Below are 19,044 nucleotides of genomic sequence, written 5' to 3'. Positions count from 1 at the left end.
AAAAGAAACCCCATACCCATTGAACAACTACTCCTCACTCCTTGCTCATCCCAGCCCCTGGCAACCATTAATCTGCTGTCTCCACAGATTCACCTATTCTGATCATTTCAAATAAATGAAATCATACAATATGTGGCTTTGTGTACCTGGCTTCTTTCACTTAATATTATTAAGGTTCATCCATATCGTAGCAAGTATCAGTACTTCACTCCTTCTTATGGCTGAATAATATTCTATTGTATGGATATACCACATTTGGTTATCCACTTATCAGCTGATAGACATCTGGGTTGTTTCCCTTTTTTGGCTATTACGAATAGTGCTACTATAAACATTTGTGCACCTGTTTTCAGTTCTCTTGGGTATTTACCTAGGAGCAGAGTTGCTGGGTCAGATGGCAGTTCTATGTCTAACTTATTGAAGAACCACAAAAATATCTTTCACAGCATCTACCTTATTTTACATTTCCACCAGCAATGTATGAGGATTCAAATTCTCCACATCATCATCAATAGTTCATATTTTCCTTTTATTATTTTTATTATTGCCATTCCAGTGGATGAGAAGTGGTATCTCACTGTGGGTTTTAAGTTCCTTAATAACTAATGATGTTGAAAATCTATTCATGTGCTTATTGGCTATCTGAATACCTTCCTGGGAGAAATGTCGATTCAAGTCCTTTGTCCATTTTTAAATTAGATCGTCTTTTTTGGTGAATATTCATTTTTAAATCTATTAAACAACTATCTTTTCTTTAATTCTTCATGTCTAGGGGCGCCTGGGTGGCTCAGTCGTTAAGCGTCTGCCTTCGGCTCAGGTCATGATCCCAGGGTCCTGGGATGGAGCCCCGCATCGGGCTCCCTGTTCAGCGGGGAGTCTGCTTCTCCCTCTCCCTCTGCCCCTCCCACCTGCTTGTGCTCTCTCTCTCTCAAATAAATAAAGTACTTAAAAAAAAATAAAGTACTTAATTAATTATAAGTCTCATGAGTATTGAAAATCTTCACAATGATGCTACCATTCATTTCATGTGTTCAGTTCCTTGGCAAAAACTTTATTTAAATGATCTAATCAAATCTCTGAACTCTGAAATGTCATGTAGTTTGCGTTTCATAGCACTTTTTTTTTTTTTCTTTTTCCGTTCAGGAAGGATTTTATTGTTGCTCCAAGTTTAGGAATTTTCACTGACAGAAAATCAACACTTTCAGAAAACTTCCCGCATGGCCCTGCTGAGCTTCTGAATCTTGGTTTTCGCAGACATATCAGTGTATCTCTCTCCAATACAGACAATCATTCCACCCATGATTGAGGGGTCAGTCTTAACTTCCAATTTCAAGACTTGGCCTTTACTTAGGAAGCTCTTCAGGACCGTTTTTAATTCAGTAAGAGTGGCTTCATCTAAAGGAGATGCAGTGATCACTGTGCACGGTACTTCTCCACAGTGGATGCTCATCATGGTCGAAAAGGCAGAAATGACTCCAGGGGTATTGTCCAAGCGACCATTCTCAGCAAGCAAATTGATCAGGTTGAATGTGAGAGGAAAGGACCTCTCTTTTGCGCTCATGTCATTTAAGCTTTTCACTTTCATGGAACGCTTTATATAGGGATTCATAATAGAAGCAGCCATTTTGGGTTCCTTCAAGATTTGTGCTACTCTCAACAATTCTTTCTCTACTTGTTCCAGTTTATTCTGTTTAGATGCAGCAGAATAAAGAGCAGTGGCATAGCGACTTTCAATACCATATACCTGAACAGGCGGCCGCATGAACTTGGAAAATGGCCTGACAACAGTCATACTAAAGCATCGCACCTAAGTTGCGAGGTGTCATGACATGCAAAGCATAGTGTTGATACGTAGTATAAAGAGCACGAATTTTCCTTCCAACTCCATCTTCTACGTGACTGTGTGGGTTAGAATCTCAGCTCTACCTACCCCTTACTGGCTGAGCTGCCGGGATAGCCCGGACACTGCTGGGACGGCCATCTTCTCCCTTTTCATAGCACTTTTATAAGATTAAGTAATAGACTAAAAACAATGGAACATCTTTCTAAGAATAATCTTAAAGTATTTTTGGATTGTAAATATTTTTATGTTAGTATCCTAAAATAGTTGGCACTACTCAATGACACTCTTCATGAACAAAAGCATATTACATTTATTTAAAAAGCATACATTTTCTCTATGGAAGGAAGTGTAACAATGCCAATTGTGTTTTAAATCCATGGGGACCATTAAAAGGAGTTGCATAAATAATACTGTGACTTTTCTGAGCTTTGGGGTGGGCAGATTATGAAAAAAAGATAAGGCAATTAATTTACAGATATAAAACATTTCTTTCATTCCACATCTAACACTCAACTTTTAAGAACTTTTTTTAAAATAAAGAATGCTCAAGTATAAGGAAATCATAGATATAGCAACATATGTATCATTTTTATCAGAGTATTTAACATGATTTATACCATAGAATTAATAAGTACTCTCTGTATAAAAAAAAAATCAAGCCATAAAATTCATACTTTATCTATTTATAAAAAGTACCCATCACTGGACCACCTATTAGTTCAACCATTTTATCAAACTTCGGGGCACCTGGCTGGCTCAATCAGAAGAACATGCAACTCTTGATCTTGGGGTCATGAGTTTGAACCCCACATTGGGTGTAGAGATTAATTAAATAAATTAAATTAAGAACAAAGTGCCAGAGCACCTGGGTGGCTCAGCTGTTAAGCGTCTGCCTTCGGCTCAGGTCATGATCCCAGGGTCCTGGGATCGAGCCCCGTATCGGGCTCCCTGCTGGCAGGAAGCCTGCTTCTCCCTCTCCTACTCCCCCCCTGCTTGTTGTGTTCCTGCTCTGGCTCTCTCTCTCTCTCTGTCAAGTAAATAAATAAAATCTTTAAAAAAACAAAAACAAAGTGCCAATCCAAATATTTTATCAAACTTTAATTTAAAAAGCATGACAGGAGCGCCTGGGTGGCTCACTCAGTTGAGTGTCTGCCTTTGGCTCAGGTCATGATCCCAGTGTCCTGGGATCGAGCCCTCAGCGGGGAGCCTGCTCCTCCCTTTCCTCCCTGCTTGTGCTCTCTCTTGCTATCCTCTGTCTCTCTCTCTAATAAATAAATAAAATCTTTTTTTAAAAAAAAGCATGACAAAGAAGAATATCTAATGAATGACAAGGGAACAACGTATACTATATAATCCCACATAATGCTGGTACTGAGGATTTAGGAACCATACTCTAAAAACCACTACCTTAGATTATGGCAAAGAGTCTTTCTATAGAAAGATTCATTTAAAGAAGTATTAAAAAAATCTTCCAAGATCGTTAGTCATGCCTAGGGTGGTTGCAGACTTTGATAGACTCAAGTTAAACAGGAAACAGGAGCTCAAGGGTATCGTCCACAAGGGCTGTGTATATAACAAAATGTCACTTTTAATCTCTTGGTCAAATAAAGCAATCAGTCAATCAGTCAATAAGAACTCAGAGCTCTGGACATTATTAAACACTTCAGCTAACATTAAGAATAGCACTCTGGAGGTGCGCCTGGGTGGCTCAGTCAGTTAAGTGTCTGCCTTCGGCTCAGGTCATGGTCCCAGGGTCCTGGGATCGAGACCCGCATCGGGCTCCCTGCTCAGCAGGAAGCCTGCTTCTCCCTCTCCCACTCCCCACCGCTTGTGTTCCCTCTCTTGCTGTGTCTCTCTCTGTCAAATAAATAAATAAAATCTTAAAAAAAAAAAAAAAAAGAATAGCACTCTGGAAATCTCCTGTGGTAGAAAAATAAATCTCCTGTTTTCAAGACTTTCATTTTTTTGTTTCCTACTGTTAAACACATGTTAAATGGAGAATCCAAAAAGACAAAAAAGAAGATTCCCAGGTGCCAGGAACAAAGAGAAAAATCGAATCAGAGCCAAAAGAATAAGCTGATGTATAAAGCCCATGGAGATTTGCGACCTGGATACAGGCCCTAAGAGCTGAGATTCTAAATCCCAACTGGAAAATGGAAGACGACATCTTCAGTATTTAAGACTGGGGTACTGGGACAAGCCCCTCCACAGAACCCTGAGCCCAGGAGGTGCTACAGTGAGAAATCAGTGAAAAAGGGACCACAAACTCTATCCTCTGGCTGGAGAAGCAGTAAAGAAGTTTGCTGTATATCCTGGTCCTTGCGTTGTGCAGTATGCAGAACACGTCAAAGGCAAAGGGAAAACCTTAAAATCAGAGAGAAAACGAATTACCCAGAAAGGCAAGACCATTACGCTGACGCAGACATGACATCAGCAGGAATCAAGGCCAGGGGACCATGGAGAAATCCTCAAAGTGCTGAAAAAAACTGATATTTAATTCTATATCTACCTAAATGATATTTCAAAAGTGAGGGCAAGACAGACATTTTCAGCCAAAGACTAAAAACACTGGTTAAACAAGTCCTTGCTGAAAGAACCACTAAAAATATACCCCAATAAGGAGTGTATGCAAAAAGGAATCATAATATAATAATAATAATAAGTAAATCTAAATAAGTCCTGACTATAAAGAAACCTAAAATATACAAAGTTGGGGGTGGGGAGAGGGGAGATTAAGTAAAACCAAGGTAGAACAAAAATAATAGAAGTAACAGGAGGGAGAGAGCGGAGTTAAAGAGATTTGAAGTCCTACCACTTGGAGGAAATGGGGTAAATTTGAGAATTTAATTCAAATATGCATGTAAAAATATTAGAATAATTGCTAAATTAGAAAAAAATGTGATTTTCAAACCAGAAGTTTAGAAAAAAGGGAAATAAAGGAAACTCAACCAATACTTTAGGAGCCAGAAAAGAAGGGGGAAAAAAAAAATCAAAGCATGAGACATAGAAAACACAAAAATTAGAAATAAAGCAAAATACATGAATAACACATTAATGTAAACTCTCCAAACTTAAAAAGGATGCTTAGATTAGAAAGGAAAGGATATTAAATTTAACAGAAAAAATTAAAATTAATTCCACAAAAATAAATTTCAATTAGAAGAATGCTAGCGTTTCTCTTGAATAAAGAGCTAAAATAATAAGCAGAATGGTTTTTAACATGCCAGTGGTTTTAACAATCCAATAGATTGCTACAAGTGTTCTGGAAACTCTGATTCACAAAGTTATGTAACAGCAAATGGAATCAGAATTCCCCAGTGGTTTGAGACTTATTCTTTGGAGAATCAATGAACTTCTCTGCAATAGAAAACAACCTTATATTCCACTCCCATCTCACAAGAGAAGCTCTAGACAAGGCAGTAATTCAAGGCCCTGACTGGGATAAAGTGTGACTTTCAAGACATCGGACAAGACTTCTTTCATGATCTTTGGCAGAGTCTTTGATGCTAATGTAAAAGCAATGATTCATAGAGACCTATGGAGCTTCCTTCTTCATCAAAACAGCAAAACCAGATGTATCACCAGGTATGCCATCAGTTTTGATGGCAAGCCACTTTTCACTGTTTTATCTCTCAATGGTCTTTCCAGTGTCCAAAATGGGTTCACAAAACAAGAATCTTGATGGCTTCAGCATGCTCTTAAAGGACACAAAAGAGCAACTATCTTTACTAAGGAAACATCAGAATTTCATTTGGTTACATGCTCAAAGAAAATGGCTAACTGCCAATTCCTTTAAAACCTTGATTTGAGAGAAAACAAGGAAAAAGCATCAACCGTTCTAGAAGAATGTCATCTGAAAGAGGCCTTCATGGTTTGGCTCCTGGTCACAAACCGTCAGGAGTTCAGAGAGCTTCACTAAGGCCTCTCCAATCATATCACTACTTTCACTTACGAGATTTTATAAGATAAGGCTTTTTGGTGCTGGGGCAAATCCAAATTTCGGTAAGGTTCAAGCCTTTTCAAAGTAAGCCACCTTCTTGTCAAAAGAATTCACACTATCCAGTATGTTTTCTGGCTGGGCAGACATAGAGGCTTCTTCAGCTGTGTTGGCTTCAGGCCTCCATTAGCAAGAATCTTGCCAGAGAAGGGCGCCTGGGTGGCTCAGTTGGTTAAGCGACTGCCTTCAGCTCAGGTCATGATCCTGGAGTCCCTGGATCGAGTCCCGCATCGGGCTTCCTGCTCCGCAGGGAGTCTGCTTCTCCCTCTGACCCTCCCCCCTCTCATGTGCTCTCTCTCATTCTCTCTCTCAAATAAATAAATAAAATCTTTAAAAAAAAAAAAAAAGAATCTTGCCAGAGAAAAAGCAAGACTTTGTATCTCTGCATATTCAGTCTTCAGAATAAGATCAAAGGACACAGGAGTTTTGTCTTACTTTCTTTTTCTTTTCTCTTTTTTTCTTTCCTTGTCTTTTTAATTTTTATGTAGCCTCTGTATCAATACAGATAGCATGGTAAATTTTCATTGATTCTTTTTATATATATATTTTATTTATTTGAGAGAGATAGCAAGAGAGAGCATAAGCGGGGAGGAGAGAGGCAAGCAGACTCCCAGCCGAGCAGGGAGTCCAATCCCAGAACCCTGGGATCACGACCTGAGCTGAAGGCAGATGTTTAACCAACTGAGCCAACCAGGTGCCCCCAGTTTTCATTGATTTTTTTTTTTTAAGATTTTATTTATTTGACAGAGAGAGAGCAGGGGAGCACAAGCAGTGGGAGTGGCAGAGGGAAAGGGAGAAGCAAGCCGCCTGCTGAGCAGGGAGGATGCAGGGCTCGATCCCAGAACCCCGGGATCACGACCTGAGCGGAAGGCAGTCAGTCGCTTAACCAACTGAGCCACCCAGGCGTCCCTGGTTTTCATTGATTCTTATCAGTGGGAAACTGTCTGACATTGTCTCCACATGCAGCAACAATGAAAACTGAACATAATCTAACTAGATACACTAGTGATCCACGACACTATACTTGTTTAAAGTAAGAGAAAGAAAAAAATACCTAAGCAATTTTGACTTTAAGGGGGATGAAAAAATGTTTTTAAAAAGCCAATTGTCAAAGTAATAGATACTTTTTAAAACCTTTTTTGTGAACCTTCAGTTCACAGACTCCTAAAGTCCTAAACTCCCTTCACGTAAACAGGTAAAGAATTCTTGGTCTTTTATCTCTAAAGTCATTATAAATATGCATTTGAAATGAAAAAATATTAGCAAATATTGGACTTGACTATTGTGGCAGGATGTATTTTCCAAAGATGGCCATAATAGTATCTCCAGTACCAAATGCTTTTCTAGAATTTGCCACCCTCCCAGCAAGAGGTGAAGTCTATCTGGGTGTGCATATGCACATATTTATAACCAACAAAATGCAGCAAATGTGACATACATAGCTCGTGAGGCTTTATTAAAAAAACAAAACAATCCAACTTTCTCCTCGTTCACATTAACACTTAAGTTGGATCTGACTATGCTGAAACTACCATGTTGCACAGAAGCAAGGCCACATATATGGGTACTCTGGTCAATGGTCCTAGACTCTTCAAGTCTTCCCAGCCCCGATGCCAGAGATGGTGGTGACAAACCTTCAAATTATGAAATAATTATCCAAATTATTCCAGCCCCTAACAGTTGATCCCAACCTTCAGGTTTTCCCAACTGTAACAGCCATCATCATAAGAGCTGAGAAAACTATCCCTACTGTGTCCTTTTGGAGTTCCCAACTCACAGAATCTATGTGCATAATAAAAAATGCGTTTTATGCTCTTAAGTTTTGTAATAGGTGTTAGGCAACCATCCTAACTGGATCTGAGGGGGAAGAAAGTTAATCTCATTTCTAAACTTGTATATTTTTTAATCTAAACAAAGTGAGTCTTCCTATCTACAAAAGATTGGGGAAAATGTGATAAAATTATACCTGGGCTTTCCCTTTGTCTACCACCAAAACCTTTAAATAAATAAATCAAAATTTGTACTAACCACTCCTGATTTTCACAAATACATTAAAGTTCTCTTATAATTCAACTCTTAATTAAGTCCCACAGAAATTTTATGAACAGGCTCATAGGCTAGATAAACTGCTTATCTAAACTGTGATTTCCTTTCCTTTGTCAGAATTAGAAGAATATTCTCTTCCCACTATTTAGAAAGAATGATTAACACAGTCCAACAATACCTAATATGTCTTCTGTATGTAGTCTACAATTGATAGTGATCATTACTGCACAAGCTAAGAGCCTGGAAAACATACAAACATTCTAAACAAACTAGTTTTAAAGAGAATAATCCAAACCAGCCATTATAAATGCAACAAAGTAGATGAAATCTTACTAAAGTGCAAACAATGACTCAAGGCAATAGAAACTGGTTCTGAAATAAACTGTCTAACGTGATTATTCAGAAGATTCCTTTTATCTCTTCTATAGTCTGGAAATAAAAATAAAGAAAAAACATATATATCAACAAAAGTACATAACCTGGTGAGGAGTGAAAAAGCATGACTTACCACTGCCCTGCTAATCCCCAGGGACACCAAGGTTGGGTTGCCCACCACCCCTACCCTCCCCAAATCTTAGTGTATGGTTCTTGTTCTAGCTAGAAACACTGTGGAGCAAGGAACTGGTAAGATCACATCTATAGCTTAAGAAGACCAATCTGGTGGCTATGTTTGGGCCAGGAGAGGCAAGGAGAAAGAGAATACTGTTGCTAAAGTTTAGGCACAAAGACGGCTTAGATGAAGGCGATGAAAATAAAAATAGAAAAGCTAAAGATGAAAAGCTTTTTGAAAGAAAAATTAACAAGATTTGGTAACCCAGCTGGGTAAATCTTGAGCTATTACAAAAAAATACATTAGAGAAGATATATACCTAGGTAAGATTAAGTTTTGGTTTCTGTGCCTGAATTAAATATAACTGAAACTATAGTGCAACACCAGATAGTATTAATATATAGACATCTAGCTGGAAAATGAAATATACAAAGTCACCCAGAACTCTAAATTATACGGAAATGGAGAAGGTATCAGCCAGTGGGGTCTTTCAAATTGGCACTGTGAATATAGAGATGAAAAGAGCCAACTGAATAAATGCAAAGGGTGTTCACAAAAGCATTCAGAATAGTTAAGTCTTGGGAGGGGAGTGGAGGGATGGGGTAACTGGGTGATGGACATTAAGGAGGGCATGTGATGTAATGAGCACTGGGTATTAAATAAGACTGATGAATCACAGGCCTATACCTCTGAAACCAATAATACATTATATGTTAATTAACTGAATTTAAATTTAAAAATGTTTAAAAAAATAGTTAAGTCTTCAGTTGATATCCACTCTGTAAGCTTCATTGGGACAGAATTTTTTTTTTAAGATTTTATTTATTATTATTATTTTTTAAAGATTTTATTTATTTGAGAGCGAGAATGAGAGACAGCATGAGAGGGAGGAGGGTCAGAGGGAGAAGCAGACTCCCCGCCGAGCAGGGCGCCCGATGCGGGACTCGATCCCGGGACTCCAGGATCATGACCTGAGCCGAAGGCAGTCGCTTAACCAACTGAGCCACCCAGGCGCCCAGATTTTATTTATTTTTTGACAGAGAGAAAGATAGCGAGAGAGGGAACACAAGCAGGGGGAGTGGGAGAGGGAGAAACAGGCTCCTCACTGAGCAGGGAGCTGACAAAGGACTCGATCCCAGGATGCTGGGATCATGACCTGAGCCGAAGGCAGACGCTTAGCAACTGAGCCACCCAGGCACCCTGGGACAGAATTATTAATGTCAGTATTTTTTTCACTATTATATCTCCACATCTGGAATTTATTGAATGAACCAGTAATTAAAGTACATTAAATACCACCGCCATAAATATATATATATCTCCAAAAAATATAACCTATGGCAACTTCAAAGGATTTCTTATGGATCTATAACCTTCAAAAATTCCAGCAAGAGAATGGAAAGGAAAGAGCATGCTAGCCAAACTAGAACATACACTTTTGGAAGTGTGAAAAAGCCAGAAAGTCTGAGTTAATAGGAATTAAACCAAATTCAGAGTAAGAAAACTAAAGTAATTAGAGATTATTACACTGAGTAAGTCAGAGAAAGACAAATACCATATGATTTCACTCATATGTGGAATTTAACAAACAAAACAAATGAGCAAAAGAAAAAAAGGAAAGACAAACCAAGAAACAGACTCTTAACTGTGGAGAACAAACTGATGGTTACGGGGGGGGGGGGGGGGGGGAGGATGGGTTATAGACGGGATGGGCATTAAGGAGTGTACTTGCTGTGATGAGCACCAGCTGATATATGGAATTGTTGAATCACTATATTGTATACCTGAAACTAATCTTACATTGCATTAATAAAACTTATTAATTTAATATAAAATTTAATTTTATATTTAATTTATTAATATTTTATTTAATTTAAATTAAAACTTTTAAAAAGAAAACTAAAGTAAACAGAAGAGGAAAATATGGTTTAATAATTTGTTATAAATATAATGTCTTCCCTAAACCTCCTTGAAAAAATAATGAATTAAATTCTGAGATGAAACTGAGTATTACTAAAAGCAAACAGATAGTAAGAAGCAGCTTAAAATGGATAAAACTTATAAAATTTAAATGTAAAAAGATTTAAAATTACTTGACACTGATTTTACAAATGAGTAGACAAAAAAAACTCACAAAAACAAAAAGCAAAAAAGAAAAGAAATCAGAGGAACAGATCCTGAACAAAATCCACCATGTAGCCTAAGAGGTTGGAAAATCATAACAAGAGTATTATGAGCATTGCTCTTTGCTCTAACAGTCTTTTTTTTTATGATTTTATTTATTTGACAGAGAGAGAGCGCATAAACAAGGGAAGCAGGAGAGGGAGAAGGAGAAGTAGGCTCCCCCTTGCTGAGCAAGGAGCCCAATGCGGGGCTCAATCCCAGGATTATGGGATCGTGACCTGACCCCAGAATCATGACCTGAGCCAAAGGCAGGCGCTTAACCGACTGAGCCACCTAGGTGCCCTGCTCTAACAGTCTTATAAGCAGCCTACAAACTTCTGTGTACAGGTATTGCATTTAAGCAGAACTTACAAATTATTTAAGTGAAATTTGGCAGGATTTCCATTTTTTATTTAAGCTGTTCAAATCTTATTATGAGGGGAAAATGTCAATTTAATACAAATTCAAAAATGAACTTTTACATAAGCAAGAAATTCACTGGGAAGCTCACATTACATCGATGTGTAAAATTCTCTCTTACAGTCTGCTTTAAAATGCTTTCTTAAAAATAAACAAGTTATGTTCTGTTGGCTTGATTTTATAAATAAACTCTTCCTGAAAGCATTTCTCTTTTTCAATCCAACTTGTGAAAGATGCAGCATTTGCCATAAGAAATCGGTAAGGTGTTGCTATGGGAACAATATTTTAATATCATTTTAAAACACCAGTAGCTTCAAAGAACAATGAAGTAAAGAAAAATTAAGGAAAAAAGGGGGGGGGAAGAGTACCCTAATATTTCAAACAATATTGAAAAGAGTACCCAATAATACAACCATTATTAATCATGCTGCAACAGTTTCATATACCTTTTTCTTTCTGTACCTGTAGGGAAAGTATCAGGAGACACTTTAGGAGATAATAGGAGACTATTAGAGAAAGCCTAATAATCCCAGGTGTTTTGAGTAAACAGCTATAATCAGGTCCTTCTTCCAAGAGTTAAAGAAGGAAAGGACTCAGATGTGAGTGGAAACTATTAAAGGGCCATCCCCCATTCATAATTCTGGAAAGCCCTCAGAATCAGAGTAAAAGTGTTCTCACAACTCAAGCCTGGAGAAAATGAGGCAGGGGGAATTGATTAAGTAATAATTGATAACAGGTATGGCCTGAAAATATTCCCTACCTAATCATAGATACTTAAGTGGGGTTTTTCCTTAAATCTTATCTTTATTGGGTAATTGAGAAAAATGTTTTAAACTACTGGATTAAGTTTATTTTAACTATGTTAATAAAGAACTATTTTTTTTTAAGATTTTATTTATTTATTTATTTATTTATTTATTTATTTATTTATTTGACAGAGAGAGAGAGAGAGCACAAGCAGGGGGAGCAGCACAGGGAGAGGGAGAAGCAAACTCCTCGCTGAGCAGGGAGCCTGATGTGGGACTCGATCCCAGAACCCTGGGATCATGACCTGAGCCAAAGGCAGACGCTTAACTGACTGAGCCACCCAGGCACCCCAAGAACTATACTTTTGTTTATAGCAAACACACCATAATTAAGTGGGAAGGGAAGAACACTATATAATTCCAAAATATCCCTTGCTACAGAGAATGAAGCTCCTCAGACCCCTAAGACAAAGACTTAGGAGGAAAAAAGTCCACTGATGGCGATCCTTTTGCTACAGAACAAAGAATGTTTACTTCTAGATTCTAAATAGTAGCATAGAACATATGGAAGGGTTAATAACAATAATACTTTGCATTAGCATAAAACCATAAAGTCTACAAGGTACTCTCACATAAATTAAATTGGATGCCATTTTTTTCCCTAAAATATCAAGCTAGAAAGATAGCCCCTACTACATGGCACATCTGAACAGGTCAACAATATAATACTGAGTTTAAATAATATGAACTTTTCAGTAAGTAGGAAAGGTGGAACCATATAAGATAGAATTGTGTTATATAAGACAATTTTTCATGAGGGCTATCAAAACACATTATACAAGTCAACTTAGATATAAAAGATTCTTGGCTGAGTTGTGATTAATACTAATCTAATACTAATACTAACACTAATATTATCTATGAAACTTTGAGAATACCATGTCCAAAGTGGCCTCACTCCACTTACTTTACTATTCTTTCAGAATGTATTCATTCAAAACCTTGTAGCACTAATTATATTCAAAAATGTGTCTTGTGGGGTGACTGGGTGGCTTGGTTGAGCATCTGCCTTTGGCTCAGGTCATCGTCCAGGGTCCTGGGATGGAGCCCCGGGTTGGACCCCTGCTCAGCGGGGTGTCTGCTTCTCCCTCTCCCTCTGCCAACCCCCCCGCCATGCGTTCTCTCTCACTCTCTTCCTGTCTGAAATAAATAAATAAAAGCTTAAAAAAAAAAACTGTCTTGTCTCCCCAGCCAGCATATGATCAGCATATAAGCTCCATAAGGGAGAGAACCATGTCATAGATTGCTATCTTTGACAGGTGATATATAGGCCCCTAAAGTTTGAAAATTTCTGGACTATAGAATGATGAGCTGTGATAATAATGGAGATAGGATAATATAGAAAGAATACAGGCAAATTCATAAAGATAGAAAGTAGATTAGTGGTTGCCAGGGGCTGAGGGCAATGGGGGGGGGAAGGGAAATGACTACTCCTGGGGGGTACAGGGTTTCTTTGTGGGGTAATGAAAATGTCCTGGAATTAGATAGTAGTGACGGTTGCATAACTCTGTGAATATACTAAAAATCAATGAATTGTACACAAGAATGTAATAGCACTGGGCCCATGCAGTCCCTCCCCTGAAGGAGTCTGATTGCTTCAATACTATACGGTTGACTATTAAAATTAAATATGGAAAGTTACACGGAAAATTATTCTCTTGAATAAAACCACCCAACTTCCTCTATTTGTATAAACTATCCTTTGTTCAGTAGTTGTATTTTATATAGACTGTGAATGGCAAATCATCTATGTCTTCATAAAGAGAAAAGAGAAGGGATAATGAACAGCTTCAGCAGAAAGAAATATATAATAATTGAGACCATAATAATTCCTTGAAATTTTTGTCTTATTATATTTCTAATTATATTACTATTATATTATCTTCTGTATCTTTCCCAAAACTAAGCAATCAAATCTGTGAAATTCAGGTCACCATCTTCCCCTAACCTCCCCGCCTCTTGCCTACCTCTGCTCTTTTGCTCAGTATATCATGCCATCATCCACCTAGCTGATCAAGAGAGAAATGTTGTGGTCAGCCTTGTTCTCTCTTGCATTCCCCATCACTAAATGTCTGCTTCCTCCAACCCCTTTATTACATTCCAATACAAACTACTATCATCTTTCATTTTGGCTTCAGCAAAAGCTTCTCAACAGGTCTTCTACATCCATCCTTGCCCCTCTCCAATCCACTGAGAAGGCAAGTATGGTTTTAAAATCGAATTTAATACTGTCTCTTAAAAACCTTCAATGGCTTCCTGATATTCTTAGGATAAGCCTTAGTAATTTACAAAGTCATTCAAGATGGCCCCAGCCCAACATAACATTCCTACCCCCAACTCTTCCTCTCAACCCAACCATATTAGACTTTTGTTCCCTTAATGCACAAACTCTCTAGTCTTTATTTTGTATTTTTTATACTACTAGTATTTTACTGAGGTAAAATTTACATACAGTAAAATACATAAGTCTTAAGTGATCGGCTTGAATTCTGACAAACATATACATCTATTTAACCATCAACCAGATCAAGACAGAGAATATTTCCATCACTCCATAAAGTTCCCATGTGCCCCTTTCTACCCAACCCTTCCCCCCAACTCCACGCAATCACAATTCTGATTTCTATCACAATAGATATTTCTGTCATTCCTGAATTTCATATAAATGAGATCATACCCATATGTATTCTTTTGAGTCTGGCTTCTGTTATTCAACTTAACATTTCTGACATTCATCTATGTTACTGTATCAGTTTTCTTTTTTAGAGTTGAGTAGTAATCTTTCTTATAGATATACCATAAATTGTTTATTCATTCTCCTATTGATGGACATTTGAATTGTTTCCTGTTTGGGGCTATTATTAATAAAGCTTTTATGAACATTCTTCTACAAGTGTCCTATGCTCGTATGCATTAATTGTTCTTGGATATATACACCTACAGATGGAATTACTGGGTCATACAATAGGTCTATATATAAATTCATCAGAAACTGCCAAGTTTTTTACCAAAGTGGCTATACCATTTTATACTTTCACCAGTGCCAGTTACTCCATATCCTCACCAACAATGATCACTCTTCTTAATTTTAGACATTCTAGTGGATGTATAGTAACTTTTAATCTAATTTTTAATCAAAATAATAATATACTTATAGTGCTCAAAAACAAAACAACATAGCAGAGATTATAATCAAACAATCCTCTGATCATCCCTCCCCTTCCCTATATACAACTACTTTTAACTTTCTCTGGTTTGGGTTCTCCTGATTATTTCCTATCTCTAAGTGTTTATATCACAATTCTTGACTTAACTTTAAATATTATTGGGGGCGCCTGGGTTGCTCAGTTGGTTGAGCGTCTGCCTTCGGTTCAGGTCATGGTCCCAGGGTCCTGGGATCGAGCCCCACATTGGGCTCACTGCTCAGAGGAAAACCTGCTTCTCCCTCTCCCTCTGCTGCTCCCCCTTGCTTGTGTGCTCACTCTTGCTCTCTCTCTGTCAAATAAATAAATAAAATCTTAAAAAAAAAAACAACTTTAAACATTATTGGTTTTCTGGTATAATAGATGGAAGTATAGTTCATTTATAACCCTCCATCTCTATGTTCCCTCTCTATCTTCTTATACTCAGATGATCCTTTTTAGATCATCTATTGTTTACTTTAAAAATTATCCTTAACACAAATTTTTTGTTTCAACTTTGGATAGAAACTTTATTATTCATACATTACTGAAGGTGACCCGAGCTACCGTAGTAATTAAACCCAAAAATTTCAGTTGCTTAACACAATAGAAATTTATATAATGCTCTTACAATAACTAATAATTTGATAGGCTTAAGAGAATTAAAACGGTGTACTTCTCCATAGTTGTTCATAAAATTAAGAGCATCATCCAGGCTCACTCTCTCTCACTTCTGGGCCTTCCTGCCTGTTGTTTCCTTAGGCCAAATGCTCTTCCCACTTCTTCCCTTCTTTACCCAGACAGCTCCCGAAGTGTCCTTCAGACTTATACTACCACAAAATCCCTATGGAGCCCTCCCAGACTCCCACGTATGGGCTATGTGTTCTTCCAGCATTCTGCTTAACTGTCATAGCACTGATTACATTGTGTTGAAATCTGTGTTTTCTTATCTGTGTCCTCCAAAACTATAAACTTTTTAAGGGAATAGGAAAAATTTTGTTCATTTCTTCTTCCTGGATTACAACAGATACTCAAATACTTCATGAAAAATCAACTTATTTAAATAATTATTCATATACATATTATTTCTATCACTTATCCATTAAGTCACACATGGTTAGGGGAAGGAGAATCAGAAAGGATCCCAAATTTCAGATAATACAAATAGTCCACAAAGTTTAATTTTATATTTCAAATAATAATTAGCTTAAGTAGAAAATTTTAAATCTTCTACTACTGGGAAAATTTCAGAAGAAACACAACTGTTAATACTGTTAATGTAACAAATTCAAACTGTTGCTTTTATTCAATAATTTATGAAGAGCCCACTTTGTTCCAAGCACTGTACTAGACAGATTCCAAAAATTCAAGAGTGAAAACATCAGACACAATCCCTGACCTAAACATTATGAAGGTAGGGTGAATCTATACTAAAAATACCTTTAAAATGCTAATATATGAACAACAACAAAAAACCCACAACAATGAGAATCTCAATTTCAAAAAGTCCAATGGCTTAATTTTTGTTTTACAAAAAAGCACTTCAAATTATTAATTAAGAACTTAATTGAGAATTGTTTATATAATAAAGGATTTCCTTATGCCTCTGGGAAAATTCTGAGTATGAACCTACATACCTTGCATAACTGAACAGATAGGAAGACAGTCCCAGATAAGAAGAAAAACAGATAAAACAAGGATAGTCTTTGTGGCTACAGTTGTGAAACATCTACTATTGGCAAAGGGTAGAAAAAAAGAAAACACATAAGAAATAAGGCAGAAATAAAAAGAGAAAACAGCAAATAGGATAAACACTAGGAGAAAAAGAAGTGAAGTGAAAATTCAAATGACAAGATAAAAATATTATCTAACATGCTAATGAGCTTCACTCTTACATTCCAGATCCAAGGTAAGAACCTGGGGAACAATTAGAACTTCTTTTCAGAATCTCCTATGGAATTGTGAAGCCCACAGGTTAATTTATATATACCACAGTATACATTTCGCACAACACAAAAAACAGCGCTAATTCAAAGGTACCCAAAACCACATACTGCATCACCCCAATTCCATGTTTCACAATTAGATATGCAGCTAGGATCTGATTAGCATTTAGATATCATAATAAAAATGCCTGATTCTGCGGCGTCTGGGTGGCTCAGTTAAGCATCCGACTTTTGATTTCTACTTAGGTCATGATCTCAGGGTTGTGAGATTGAGCCCCGTGTCGGGCTCTGTGCTGGGTGTGGGGCCTGCTTAAGATTCTCCCTTTGTCCCTCCCCCTCTTCCCTCTCTTTAAAAAAAAAAAAAAAAAAGCCTGATTCTTATATATTTAAATATGTTATTTCATTATAAATTACTTTCTTTTGCTTTTTTTATAATAAAGGATTATCATCATTTTTTAGGTATGCATGAAAATAGGTTATATCATCTATGCATTTCAGTTCAGGGTAGTAAATAGACCTATACAATAATTCTTATAAAGGGGGAATTAATTAGGTCAACTGGGGCTGAGAAGCACTGCTACAGCATCTACATCTAGGAATGAAGTTATTGGGTAATAAGGCATGTGCATCTTAACTTTACTAGATAAACAAATTGTTTTCCTCAGTGTTGTAATATAATAATTTACAATTCTACTAGCGCTACATGACAGTTCTAGTATTCCAAATCATTGCAAATACTGGATACTGTTACCAATCTGGTGGGCAAAAAGTATATCTTATTGTGGTTTTAGTTTTTATTTCTCTGACAACATAATTGAGCATCTTTTTTATTTATTGGCCAATAATGTTTCACTTTTTTTTTTAAGTTCCTATTTAATTCTTTAAGACTCTTTTTCCATTGGATTAAAAATACCTAACTTTAGTGGCGCCCGGGTGGCTCAGTTGTTTGAGCGTCTAACTCTTGATCTCAGCTCAGGTCTCGATCTCAGGGTTGTGAGTTCAAGCCCTGTGTTGGGCTCCATGCCCAGCGTGGAGGGTACTTAAAAAAAAGCAAAAACAAAAACCTAACTTTAAGAATTCCTTCTGAGGGGGAATAAATTAAAATGAACACCATACACCATGCTGGCAACATACAAAGGCCAAAACCACAAATAAAATTAGGTTTCTTAATCAGATTATTTTAATACAAGATGGTACAGCACACTTAGCAGAAAGGCAGACAATCTGGAAGGAGAAAAAAAAACTTCTGTTTTTAATTAGAACTTATAGAGAAAAAAAGGTGACAAAGCAGTCTGAACTCAAACCTTAGTTATTTACTACTCTACAAATAAGATTTTCAAATATCTTTTTCTTTTCTTGATATACTTTGACTATGAAGAATACCTAGCATTATCTTGGGTAAATTTTAATCCTCTGGTAGTTATTCTGTTTCAAATGCTAATTTACTTTCAACTATTTGAATGCTATATTGTCTAATAATATCAGTAAAGTCTACAAACTGTAGAAATTGCAATCAATTAGAATGAATTTCTTCTAAGCAGCCTTATCAAACTTTGAAATTACTGAGCTGCTGAGTATGTTCAGAAGCTTGTAAACCAACATTTATGTTTTATCAGTTTATCCCATTCCCATTATATACTGCCTTTTATAATAATACAGAATTATCTGGGGGTGCCTCGGTGGCTCAGTCAACTGAATGGCTGACTCTTGATTTCAGCTCAGATCATGATCTCAGGGTTCTGGGATGGAGCCCCACGGTAGGCTCCATGCTCAGCAGGGAGTCTGCTTGAAGATTCCCTCTCTCTCTGCTTCTGCTCTTCCCCTCCCCCACTTGCACACACTCTCTCACTCTCTAAAAGAAATAAATCTTTAAAAAAATAGAATTATCTGCTTTTGAATAATAATCTTCATCCTTTCAAAGTGCAGTCTGTTAACTCTAGTTTGTATCTGTTAAAGTTCTACTTCATCTTGACTTTGCACCATTCTGATAGTTATTTAAGTCAAAGACCTATATTAAAAATGTGAAGAGCTTATGTCACCAGAAAAAGAGATATAAAGCCAAAGTAAAAGAATAATAATATGAGACTATGT

At 37.0% G+C, this 19,044-nt stretch overlaps 1 protein-coding gene and 1 pseudogene across 1 annotated transcript in view; both read right to left on the bottom strand.

Annotated features, from left to right (window-relative positions):
- The window catches only part of CDK19 (cyclin dependent kinase 19), a 170,241-nt gene that overhangs the window by 75,669 nt on the left and 75,528 nt on the right, over positions 1–19,044 (bottom strand).
- Positions 1,202–1,981, bottom strand: LOC110583133 (annotated as a pseudogene).

Source organism: Neomonachus schauinslandi, chromosome 8, assembly GCF_002201575.2.
Source record: "Neomonachus schauinslandi chromosome 8, ASM220157v2, whole genome shotgun sequence".
NCBI lineage: Eukaryota > Metazoa > Chordata > Mammalia > Carnivora > Phocidae > Neomonachus > Neomonachus schauinslandi.
Note: the sequence above shows the minus strand (reverse complement) of the source record. Positions and strands in the feature narration are given on the sequence as shown.